We start from the raw sequence: 12,622 nt of genomic DNA, 5'->3' as shown, positions 1-12,622 counted from the left end.
TTTTGTGTAGTCAGGGGAAGCTTTTAACCATGAAAACTACTGAGCCAAAAACTCCATCTGAAATTGAACTTTATATTCTTCTGACACTTGCAATAACATAAGTTCTTAGAGGAACTGTAATGAATCAAACTTGAAATATTGTTTTATGATTTCTTTCTGTCAGATGATGGTGAGCGCAAGTGAGGGGAACTTCAGAGGCTCAGAGAACTGAAGTATTAAGAAGTTATTATGGGAACTGTGTGTATGGTCAGTGTGTTGTTAGGTGGTGTGAGCACATATCTTCATCTTTTTTCTGATCAGAAGGTAGATGGTCATTTTAGGATCTATGTGCATTTGCCTGTGTGTGTGTGTGTGTGTGTGTGTGTGTGTGTGTGTGTGTGTGTGTGTATGTGTGTGTGGTGAGAGTTTGGTCGTGGGGAGAAGCACTGTGAACTTACCCACCCTGTACTGAGAGCTGTGGGACCTCCTTCCCTGCTGAAAATGACCCTGCTCTTGTCACCACATCCCCACCCATGACAGCACTTCTTTGTAATGAATGTATGTAATGTCCTGTTTGTCATGGACCAATGCAGTGCATCCATTTATAGTTCATAAAGTTATTTATATTTTAAATTAAAAGTACTTATATGTATGATGGATTTTATGTTTTTACTCTTATTTACCTTGGTGCCCGAATTAATGATAATAGAAGACCCATTTCCTGAGACAAAGTTGACTTGCCGTTAAGAGTCAGGATCCCTCGTGAACACATCCTCACGGTTTGTCCTGACTGATGCATGACTTAATGTCATTGCAAGAGGAATTTCCCAAGGAAAAGCCAGCGGTCTTCCTCAGAACCTTATGGAGCAGGTCACAGGACGGGCTCCAGGTAGAATCACTTTCCAAGGTAGATGTTGGTTCAGGGTAAAGTTACAGCACTTGCCGCCCCGAGACCCTTAGGTGATTCACATCCCTTCTGTCTTCTCATCCATAAAGTGGGTTATTGAGAATGTTGTGTAATTGAAACACTGCACTTTGAATTTGGTCAGTTGGCACATTTTATTGCTTAGTGTGAGACCTCAATACGTTTGACCTGATGCTAACTGGTGATTTACAGGCGGTCCCAACTCCTGAGGGTTGGAAGGAATTCTGGTTGACAGTAGGAGGAGACCCAGGATCCCTGAAGCCTGCTCACCCTGGATGGGACTCAGTCCCTCCAGGCCAGGGGATCCTGGAGGCAGCACAGTGCCTGAAGCCCGGCTGTGGGACCGGGAAGGCCCAGCAGTGCGGTTGGAAACGCAGCCCCACTGGGCCTGTGAGGAGTCGGGGTCAACTCCCCACAGGGCAGGCTCTGGAGTTTCCTCCCCAGGGGCAGCCCATTCTCCTGGTCGTCAGCCCCGACAGGGACAGACACAGAGGCTGGTACCAGCAGTCCCAAGGAAAATGGGACGTACCAGTCTTCGCAAGTACAGTGACCCCTGGGGAGCTCAGCTCCAGGGAGGTGAGAGCCTTAGCGCGGGAGGGACTGTGATGCCAGGATTCCTGCCTTTTCCGTCCCCCTCCACTCTGGGCCCCTTCCCAGAGTCAGGCCACCCTGGCCCTTCGTCCTCCACCATGCACTGTGGGCTGGCTCCCTCTTTCCTTCTTGCCTTGTCTTTTATCTTCTCTCCCTACCCTGTTCCCCCATCACTGTCTGTCACTCTCTAGGACTTGACTCCCACCTCTCTCTGTCACGCACTGTCTCTCTCCCTGCCTGTCTGTCTCTGTCTCTCCCCCCAGGCCCTCAGGCCCTGGGCTCTGGTCCAGCCCTGTCCAGGGCCACAGGGCTGCACCTCTCCCAGCCCTCCCACCCTCACTGCCACGTTTTGGCCCTGGCCCTGCTCACAGAGGAGGAGCCCGGTTACAGAGGCTGCTCCTGCTGGTACTTACTGCTTCACTGCTGTCCCCCCTCTTCCTGGGCAGCACAGTCACCTTGACCTGTCGGTGGCCCTTGACCAGTTGGCCCAGCCTGGGCCCCAGAGCTGCTGCAGAGCTGGCCACTTGCCCCAGCTGGAAGGAGGGAGGGCCCTGTGGGCTTAAGGGGCTCCTGGGGAATTGGATTGAGGGATGTGTAAGGAGCCAGGTATTTTCACCCAACTCCTCTTTGTCAATGGCAGAGCGTCCCAAACCACTGACTGCCCCCTGCCCGTTTCTCACTTAGAGCACTGGGCAGACTGTGGGAGCTCCTGAGACTTAGGAGGGAGCTGCTGCCCTCAGCACCCATCAGAGTTTGCCTGGAACTGGGGCTCCTGGGGGAAGCTGGCAGGGCTGGGGCCCAAAGCCTGGATGAGTGCGGGGCTCTCTCGCTGGACTCTGGTGACCACTCCAGGCACCTCATCCCTTCCTCACTGTCAGCAGTTGGCCACTTCACGGGGACAGATATGAGGGTCTCTGTGACTCTTGAGACTGGCAGGCCCCATGTGCTCAGTATTTCTTGATTGAGTGAACACAACCACCCCCCATATCTAGACACCAAGTCTTCCCACCACCCCAAAAGGGTTTCTCAGGCCCCCTCACAGCCAGTACTGCCCCAAAGCACAACTTTGCTTCTGTCCCACCCAGGTAGTTTCTGCCTCCTTGAACCTGGATGTACGTGAATCACCCAAGTGCAGTGTAGGGGGTGTGACAGTATATAATTATTTTTTATAGTGTTATATGTTTTTGGCAAGAACCATAGGGCTTATTTTTATGCATGTAACATATGTACTTAAAATCAATGTGTCACCTACAGGTGTACTACAGATGAGGACGGCCACATGGGTGTGGCGATGTGATTAAGATGGTGTGCTGTTAAGATCTTCTCCGTCTTGTGGACGTTCTCTCTGCACTTTGTGTGCAGCGCTGAGCGAAGGGGAGTGAGGACCTCCCACCCTGCCTGAATATTTGATTCCTCTTGGTTCTGTCATTGTCTACCTAATATGTTTTTCAGCCACTGCCCAAGGGAACTCCTGGGAATTTGGAAAAGGAGGAGGGAGCACCCCAGAAGTAGGGGGCAGGGGACATCGGTTGGGCAGGACCAGAAAGCATATGGTCAGAAAAGTTTGCAGAGAGGACCCAGGGTTGGATGGCAGTTGGTGGTGGGGGATCAGTTAGGCGGGGCACATTCTAAAAGTGAGGTCACCTGGAATGTCCACTGTGAGGTGCCAGGGGCAAAGGCAGGTGATTGGTCGAGAGAGGGCATAAAGCACTGGCGTTGCTAAGGCAGCGTTCAGACAGGAGAAGGCTTGGAGGGAGGCATCTCGTCCCCTCCAGCTGCTCCTGAGAGTCCGCTTGCCTGCTGTTTGTTTTCCTGACCTGCTGACCTCCTGACCTGACTGAACCCTCCTTCCTCCCCTCAAGAGCTTGATTGGCCCTCATCCTTCCTGTGACCCCCTTCTCCTCTCAAGTGCCCAACCCCTCTTCCTGTCATACTCCCTACCCACCTCATCCCCCACCCCCTCCCCTTCCCTCCCCTCCCCACCCCCCTCCTGCCTGGGGGCCTCAGGGCCCTGAGAGGACCAGGACACAGAGGTGATGGGGATGTTCTGGTCCCACGTGCTGGGGTGTACTGGATATGAAAATACAAATGCGAGTAAACATCGGGCATCAGGTGTTCTCCTTTTTCCTGGGCTCTTTCACACTGTGGTTAAATAGCTGCTTTCTCATGGGGTCCTTGATGGGAACGCATCGTTGGTGAAGCCCGAGGCTCTCAGGACAGGTTTCTCGACCAGCCTAGAGCGGCCCTGGCCACGGGCATCCTCAAGATCTGAGTCCTGGCAGGACCTCTTGGACCAAACAGCAGGTTGACAGGATGAAACCTGAAATAGTTACTTTATTGCATCAAAGAAGGAAGTGTGAACATCCTAAAAGCCATTGAGTTGTATGCCTAAAATGCGGGAATGGGTGAATTATATCTCAGTAAGGCAGTTTTTTTTTAAAAAGCGAGAAACTCTTATTTACTAGAATTCATAGTGAGACTGGCTCCTGGAAAGCTTGTCAGGATCCTGCTTCAAGTTGTGCGTGTTCCGGTCCCGTCCCCGTGAGGTGCACTCTCCTGTGTGTGCGCCCTTCCTGGTGGTGACGTCTGGCAGTCCTGGGAGCAGTGGGGTCTCAGCACTGGGTTGGTGCTGGTCTGTTAAACAGGGAAATGTCATCTGTGCTCTGTGCTTTCTGGTTTGTTAACTTACAGCAACTTTGTTTTTTCTTTGAAGTGTATTCTTTTCAGACATTTTAATGTAACAAAAATAGTCAATAGCCCTGTAAGTTTTAAAATATTTTTATTGAAGTATAGTCAGTTTACCATGTTGTCCATTTCTCATGTACAACAGAATGCTTCAGTCATATAGGAAAATACATATATTCATTTTCATATTTTTCTTACCATAAATTACTACAAGATATTAAATAGAGTTCCCTGTGCTGTACAGTGTAAACTAGTTGTTGTCTACTTTATATAGATTGGTATCCATGAATCTCAAACTTCCAATTTTTCCCTTCCCACTCCCTTCCCCTCTGGTATCCATAAGTTTGTTTTCTATGCTGTAAGTCTGTTTCTGTGTTGTAAATAAGTTTGTCTTTTTTTTTCCTTGATTCCAAATATAAGTGATATCATATGGTATTTTTGTTTTGCTTTCTGACTACTTCACTTAGAATGACATTCTCCAGGTGCATCCATTCCCTGTTGCTGCAAATGGCATCACTTGAACCATTTTTATGGCTGAGTAGTAGTTCATTGTATAAAATATACCACAGCTTCTTTTTTTTTTTTTTACATTTTTTATTGAGTTATAGTCATTTTACAATATTGTGTCAAATTCTAGTGTAGAGCAGAGTTTTTCAGTTTTATATGAACATACATATATTCAATGTCACATGTTTTGTCTCTGTGAACTACCACAAGATCTTGTATATATTTCCCTGTGCTATACAGTATAATCTTGTGTATCTATTCTGCATATGCCTGTCAGTATCTACAAATTTCAAACTCCCAATCTGTCCCTTCCCACCCCCCAGCCCCTTGGCAACCGCAAGTTTGTATTCTATGTCTGTGAGTCTGTTTCTGTTTTGTATTTATGTTTTTTTTTTTTTTTGGATTCCACATATGAGCAATCTCATATGGTATTTTTCTTTCTCTTTTTGGCTTACTTCACTTAGAATAACATTCTCTAGGGACATCCATGTTGCTGCAAATGGCATTATATTGTTTTTTTATGGCCGAATAGTATTGCATTGTATAAATATACCACCTCTTCTTTATGCAGTCATCTGTTGATGGACATTTAGGCTGTTTCCATGTCTTGGCTATTGTAAGTAGTGCTGCTATGAACATTGGGATGCAGGTGTCTTTTTGAAGTGGGGTTCGTTGTGGACATATGCCCAGGAGTGGGATTATTAGGTCATATGATAAGTTTATTCCTAGTCTTTTGAGGAATCTGCAAACTGTTTTGCACAGTTGCTGCGCCAACCTGCATTCCCACCAGCGGTGTAGGAGAGCTCCGTTTTCTCCACAGCCTCACCAACATTTGTCATTTGTGGACTTTTGAATGAGGGCCCTTGTGACTGGTATGAGGTGATACCTCATTGTAGTTGTGATTTGCAATTCTCTGATAATTAGTGATAATGAGCGTTTTTTCATGAGCCGGTTAGCCGTTTGTATGTCTTCACTGGACAATTGCTTGTTTAGGTCTTCTGCCCATTTTTGGATTTAGGGTTTTTTTTTTTTTCTTATTTAGTTGTATGAGCTGTTTATATATTCTGGCAATTAAGCCTTTGTCAGTTTCATCTTTTGCAAAAATTTTCTCCCATTCTGTAAGTTGTCTTTTTGTTTTGCTTATGGTTTCCATTGCTATGCTAAAACTTCCAAGTTTAATTAGGCCCCATATGTTTATTTTTGCTTTTATTTTTATTGGATTTCTAGCAAATTCTTAGTTATCCCTTTCCTTTTCATCTTGGAGACTGCCCCCAGGAACTCTGTGTCTTGCTAGGTTGATCGGGGAGCCCTGAGAGCTGTGCTGATGTTAAAATCAGTGGCTGCAACCTTCTGTGATGTTTATAATGAGGAAATGCTCAGGAGGGATGTGAGTAGGAGGTGGACGGGTTGTCTTTTTTTTTTAGTGACGTGTCCTTGTGAAGAATGTTGATTTCCCCAAAGCAAAGTGTCCCTCATGTCCTTAGAATTGTGCAAATAAAAAAAAATTCAGATACATGCTGTTAAATTTTTACTGTGTTAGGAAAAGTCACCTCCACACCCTAAAAAAGAAAGACCGAGAACACCTGATGGATTTAAGTGGGTTTGTTCTGATAGGCTTCCACCAGATTCTTACAGACCTGGAAAAACCAAGTGTCAGGAACAATCTTTGCAGAATCAACCCCACATGAACACTCCACCCAAAGAAGAGTCTGTTCTCTTTCTTTTGAGTCTACTAAGGAGGGCGTTTCTAGGTCATCTTTGTTTGGATTTTTTCCCTCAAAGGGAATGAGGCTGAGTTCTCACAGGTTAGTCAGCCCTCTTTCTATACCACATCTTTGAGCATTTGGATAAGCTAACTTGTCCTTCTCCACCATTGCTCATGGCCGCTGACAGAACCTGAGTCCATTGGCCCTGGTGGATAGACTCTAGGTAGGAAGCAGCTGCTGATGTCAGCGCTCAGACAGTGCATTGTGTTACAAGCATGCCCACGGAAGAGGGGGTTTTACCATTTAGTGACTAGATGGTGTTTGTTTTTGTGCCTTTGATCTGCATGTCTCTCCTTTGTGCTGAGACCCACTATCTCAGATGGCAGCTATGCAAAGACAGTGCGTGTTTTCCACCAGCACACATTTTACTGACCCCAACTGTGAGAGCTTACAATGACAGTGTTACTGATTTCAGAGGCTGCTTTCCAGAGAGGTTTTATTTGCACAAGACTGAAAGTTGGTGTCTAGGTAAGTACAAATTACATTGCGCATTTATTCCCTCCTATAATACTTATAAATCTAGTTTTTACAAAACTATGTGTTTGACTTTTGTTTTGGTGACTGTACATTCCAGAAATACAAATTAATTTTCTTGGTGGCTGTTAATTGACGTAGGTGCAGTACTGTGAAATATGCATGTAAATTATTTGTACTGATTATTTTGAGTTCTCTTTTTATGTAACTTCATTCTTTGAGTAATCTTGTATAATATGATTAAAATTCTATTATACAAATCCTTATTTATTTCAGAAGTCTGACATTACTTGCACTGGTTCAGAACCAAAGTGAATATTGAAGAAAACCTCCATGGTTTTTAGATAGTTGGGCTAAAATATATCATTAATTTTTGCTGGAGTAGTAATTTTGACATTATTCTAAGAGCTGGTCTGCTTTCTCACTCATGTCCAGTCTATAAATGTAGAAATACATCTCTGTACATCTCTGTGTATTTTAACACATATCTTCATTGCTCTTTCCCCATACATGTTGGGTGTATTTTTAGAGACATTTCATAGGGGTTTGTCCAGGTACTTCATGAACATACAATGGAAGATGGAGGCTTCCCATGCCCTGTAAGTTTGTGTTTGTTTATTTTCAATTTAAAGTTGGCTTCTACATACATAAGTTAAGTTCTGTTAAGTATTTTAAAAATATTTGCAATGTGCCTGTCAGCAAAGTCAAATCTCTAACATTTTGTGTATCAGGTGTTTGATGTATGTGTGCAGCAGTGAAACTATTACCAAATGAAGGCAGTAAACATGTCCACACTCCCAAGAGCTCCTTTGAACTCAAATGTCCCTTCTCGCCTCTCTGTGGAGCTATTTGATGATGTGGTTGAGGGTTTCTAAAGATGATTCTGTGTCACAGATACACTGAAAATGTCTTTGAGGTTCCTCATTATATCCAATATCTTTTCAGATCCTCCACACTCTGATTCTCCTTTTCCATCCTGGGTCTGATGTTTATGAACTTCTGTGGAAGCTTATTCTTATTGCTGCCTCCTGGGAAGTTTCTAGTTTTCTCTTGTTCATCTGGAACACCGTCTTTGCTGTGAGTATTACTAAAGTATCTGGCAGTGTCCTTTTAATCACACCTAATAGGAATTTTTATAGTCACTGGACATTTTATTTGCCTGCCTGGGCCAGAATCCAGGAGTCTTTTCTTTGTTTCCTTTTAGATTACTAACTTGAACTGAAATTAGTTTTGAAATGGAAATTTGTTGCAAAATCTTTATAGTAAGAACTCATTGAGCAAGACAACAGTATATTCTCAATGAGACAATGGAAATTTATAAACTCTTCTCTTCAATAACAAAACAGGAAGGTTAAGTATTTGGTGAGCCCATCTCTCTCCCCACCTGCCCCTGCCTGTGTGTTAGGTGACAGGGGACAAGGAAGCTCAGTGTTCCTGAGCAAGTGTGAAGTTAAGGGAACATCTGTGGTTTTCTGTTTGCCCTCCGTGAATGCATTCTTCTATTGCCACATTATTGCCACTGGAGCTTCGACACTGTGATGATACTCCAATATCTTGGCAAGGTTAGGGGCTGGCCTCAGTCTCTGATCATTACTTAAAGTTTTGAATGAAGAAATATGTGTTACGGGTCAGGGAAATGTGTCTTTACATGGTATTACAGTGGAGTCCTGCCTGGGTTTTACTGAACTATTACTCCTCAGATGATGACTTGTGTCTGAGTCAAGAAGCACGTTCGCTTCTTGAAAATGGTCGCTGTCTGTCCTGCTGCTGCATGTGCTTTTACTACAGCCATTGCTCACTTTCATTCTCGTCTGATGTCTCATTTGATGCCCATTTGTTTTTAGTGGTCTTGACAAATCTTACGACCTCATATGTTACAATTGCTTATCAATTCAACAGTCAACTCTGTATAAGATTTCAGAAAACCTTTCATTGAATGAAAGGGGTGCATCTTAACCTTACTATAAAGATTTTGCCTTTATTTTTCTTTTAGTTTTCTCCTCTCTGTCTCTCTCTTTTGAAGATTACACAACAATCCAGGTTCTAGACTTAAGTGTGGATGTTTGGTTTGACAAAAAAAAAATTAGATAAATGATGCATTACAACAACATATTATGAAAGTAATATAGTTCAGTGTTGTTAAATATGAATATGCATTATGAAAATTGAATAGAGTGGTGTTTATTTAATAGAATGTAAACAGATCTTTTGTTCTAAAATAAGTTATTTACCATTGTGCTGTCAGAAATGGTGAGTGAAAGATCATGCCTTAAGTAGGAAATTCTGATTTTTACTGATTTTTAATCATATTGTTATGCTGAACCAAAGTGATAATTGTTATTTCAATGGATTACAGTTTTGATAGTTTATTAGAAATTATAGATTTACTAATTATATGTTTTGACTTCAAATTTATTGTTTCTTCCTCTCCTAGGTAAAGCCTCCAGTGTCTCGAGGTAAGATATTAGGGTTTAGTTTCCTTTGTAATATTTTCTCAATACCAGGATTCAATGTGGATTTTAATTCAACTAAGAGTAAACACAATGACTTCTGATGTCTAACTGACTTCTCAACTCTTGAAAATTTTACTCCTGCAATGGTGTCTAAATGACATCGTAGAGGAAGTTGGCATCTATTGAGTTAAGAGACCAGGAGGGTCACAGGAGTAGGGAGACTAGGATGAGTTTAATTTTGCATAGCAACCTTTAGGAAGCAGGTGATGAGAAGAGTCTAATGTTCGGAGTGAGTCCCTAACATGAGCTGGCTCTTAGTGAAAAGTAAAGATGCTGAAACACTACTTGAGCCTGTCAGGACTCTCCAGGCTGAGGGAGGGATGCAAATGTAGCCAGGCAGTGTGTGACACAGCAGAGGGGAAACCATGGGCTGTGACTCAGAAGTGAAGGGAGCCATTCATGGCAGTGGGGACTTAATGGAAGTGATTCAGCCTGAGGATTATGCTTTCTGTGCAGGCTTCATAGACTCTGCTGACCGAGTGGGGCTGTGCGTGGTGGGCAGGGTGGCTGCCTGGCACTCAGTAGGTTCTCAAGTGCTGCTGTTGGTGACAGTTGATGCAGAAGGGCTGGTGCTGAGAAGAAGGATCTCAGCATCAGAGAGTCCCCGCTGGGCAGAGAGAAGATGCGTGTGCGCTGTGTGGTCAGATGAGGGACTTAGATGCCTGAGAGAGGAGTCTGGTTCTGAGGGTTGCCTTCTAGGGCTTCACACGTGGAGTCACCTGTGACTGGCTGTTTTACATGTGCTACTTTCCTGAAGCAGTGATGGTAACATTCTCATCCTGGCGATGGAAAAGCTTGTCATTTAGGGCCTGTGTGTCATCCAGGTCCTCCAGTGACTAGCTGGGGAAGCCCACATGGTACCAAAGTGTTTAATTCCAGCGACCTTGTCCTTCAGGGCCCCCAGCATGGTTTTCATGAAAGACGATCTGCCAGGCAGCAGGAAGACACTGGAGGCCTGTGCAGGCCCAGTCAGGTGACGTTTTGAAGTTGCCTTTTGTGGTGCTGCAGATAGGGCCTGGCTGTGGGGTGAACCTGCGTGGGATAAGGGTTCTATTTTCTTTCTTTCTTTCTTTCTTTTTTTTTAAGCAGGGGCATGTTTACTTACCTTAGTAATTTGGAGGAGAGAATGTTAAGGGGACAGGATGCTTGGGTTTTCTTTTTCATCTCGTGATGTCAGAAGTATTTGAATGATTGAATTTTCTAAGGATGGTGCTTATAGCTGGGAGGGAATTTAGGGGAAGACTTTCTATTGTGTTTCTGCATGTTTGAAAAAAATTAAACTAGGAATCTCAATGATCTCACATTTAGAATGCCAGTAAGATTTGCTTCCTTTAGGCACAGTAGTAAAGCTAAAAAGTTAATTATACTCATAGTGCCAGCCAGATATGTTTCTACTGCTAATAAATCATGATAATTCTATTCTACTGGGTTTTCTTGCCAATATGAGAAATTGCTTTATCTCCTTTTAGTTACTTTAAAGCAGGTGACTGAGCAGATCAAGAATTTGGAGAACAAAAACAGAGAACTTGCAGAAAATATATCTGCTTGGGTGCAGAAGGTATCCTTGTCCTTTTGCTATTTTTTTTTTTTTTTTTGTGATTTCACCTTCAGTTCCTCCCCCCTCTGGTAGTTCAGTTATTTGGCTCTCTTTTCTTTCATCCTACTGTCCTGTTCCATATGTTCCATAAGAGGTTTAGGTTCAAAGCAAGTGTCCTAGATTAAAAAAAAAAAAAACCCAAAAAACCAAAAAACAAAAAACAAATTTCTTCTGTAGATCACAGGGAACTCTACTTGATATCTTGTAATCTATAATGAAAAAGAATGTGAAGACAAACATAGGTGTATATATATATATGTGACTGAAACATGCTGTACACCAGAAAATTGACACATTGTAACTGACTATATTTCAGTAAAAAAATAAAGCAAGTGTCGTAGATGTAAAGCACCACTTTCTGTATTAGTGGAAGGGGTCACACACAAGATAGGTTCAGCTAGCAGTGTAATTAGTATTTGTAATTCTGTTTCCTTCATTACATTTTTGCATAGACCAACAACGCAAAGAAATGCTTAGAGGAGACCATCAGGCAAAAGAAGATGCGCTCTGAGAAAGCACTGAAGTTTAAGGTACGAACCTCTTCTCTTGTTAGATTACATTCTGAAAACAGAAATGAAAGTAATGAGTAATTGTTACTAATTCAGTGTTTCGTTGAAGGAGAACTTGAAAACCATTGAGAGGGCGAGTGAATATTTGAATGACATCATTCAGATTGCTCAAGCTAAGCTGCAGGCAGTGAGGGACCAGAACGCCAAGAGTCCACACTTGGTAAGAGCTGCCACGTTGACCATAGCCAGGCTTCTGAGGCTTTTTGTGCCCTGGGTGAGCTGCGCGCTCCCGCTCCTCCTGCTTTTGGCCACAGCGGAGTGTGAGAGCCCAGGAGCGGAACCTCTCTGTGAACAATGACCCAGAATTTCATGGACTAAAACCTCTGTGACTTTTTCTATTTCAAAGACTAGGAAATATGTCTTATTTTCACAAACTAGAGAGTTTTCTTACCACTCACACTGCCTTCCAAGATACGCAGAAGATGCCAGGAAATACCTGAGAGGTGAAGGAAGTTACTAGACTAGGTGCACAGCTCCTTGCCCTGTTGATGTTAAACAGAATTTTCCATGTGAATTTGGGTAAACTTTATTTATATTTCACCAGGGACACTCATTTGTGAGCTCTTTGACATGAGCAGTTTGCCACCCTTGCTTCCCCTTGTTGTCCAGTCGTGCCTTCCATTGTCCAGGGAGGAGGAAGTCTGTGGAGGTGAGGAAATATCTGCGCCTGGAGGTCTCTTTTTTCTGCATTTCTTTATGGGCTTGACATTTGTCCTGGGCCCAGCCTGGATCAGCTGCCATCACAGTAAACTTAGGGGTAGTTTTGGATACTGGCTGAGAGGGGTCAGGATTCCAAAAGGGTTGAAGAGAAGCAACTGCCCATCAGAACAAACCAAGACTTTCTGGAAGAGATTGGCAGGCTGGCAGTGGAAGAGGACCAGCTGAAGAAGGAAATGCAAGATGCAAAGGGTCAGAACGAGCTGCTAGGATGCCCAGTGCTAGAACTTGAAAGAAGAGGCCCTGTCTGCTGTAAACTCTCAAATGGAGCACTGTCTTCAGCCCCAAACCGAAATTCA

General features: G+C 43.7%; 1 protein-coding gene across 5 annotated transcripts in view; it reads left to right on the top strand.

Moving 5' to 3' along the window:
• Window positions 1–12,622, top strand: part of LOC105061924 (uncharacterized) — a 55,150-nt gene that overhangs the window by 25,133 nt on the left and 17,395 nt on the right. For all 5 annotated transcript variants that reach the window (XR_012502139.1, XM_074352605.1, XM_074352608.1 and 2 more), the window contains exons 2-7: window positions 7,873–8,004; window positions 9,362–9,383; window positions 10,336–10,413; window positions 10,910–10,998; window positions 11,490–11,567; window positions 11,656–11,766. The gene's annotated coding sequence lies outside the window, so the exon portion shown is untranslated. The remainder of the gene's footprint in view (window positions 1–7,872; window positions 8,005–9,361; window positions 9,384–10,335; window positions 10,414–10,909; window positions 10,999–11,489; window positions 11,568–11,655; window positions 11,767–12,622) is intronic.

This window comes from Camelus bactrianus, chromosome 25, assembly GCF_048773025.1.
Source record: "Camelus bactrianus isolate YW-2024 breed Bactrian camel chromosome 25, ASM4877302v1, whole genome shotgun sequence".
In the NCBI taxonomy this organism is placed as follows: domain Eukaryota; kingdom Metazoa; phylum Chordata; class Mammalia; order Artiodactyla; family Camelidae; genus Camelus; species Camelus bactrianus.
The sequence above is the reverse complement of the archived record's forward strand: the minus strand, read 5'-3'. Positions and strand labels throughout refer to the sequence as shown.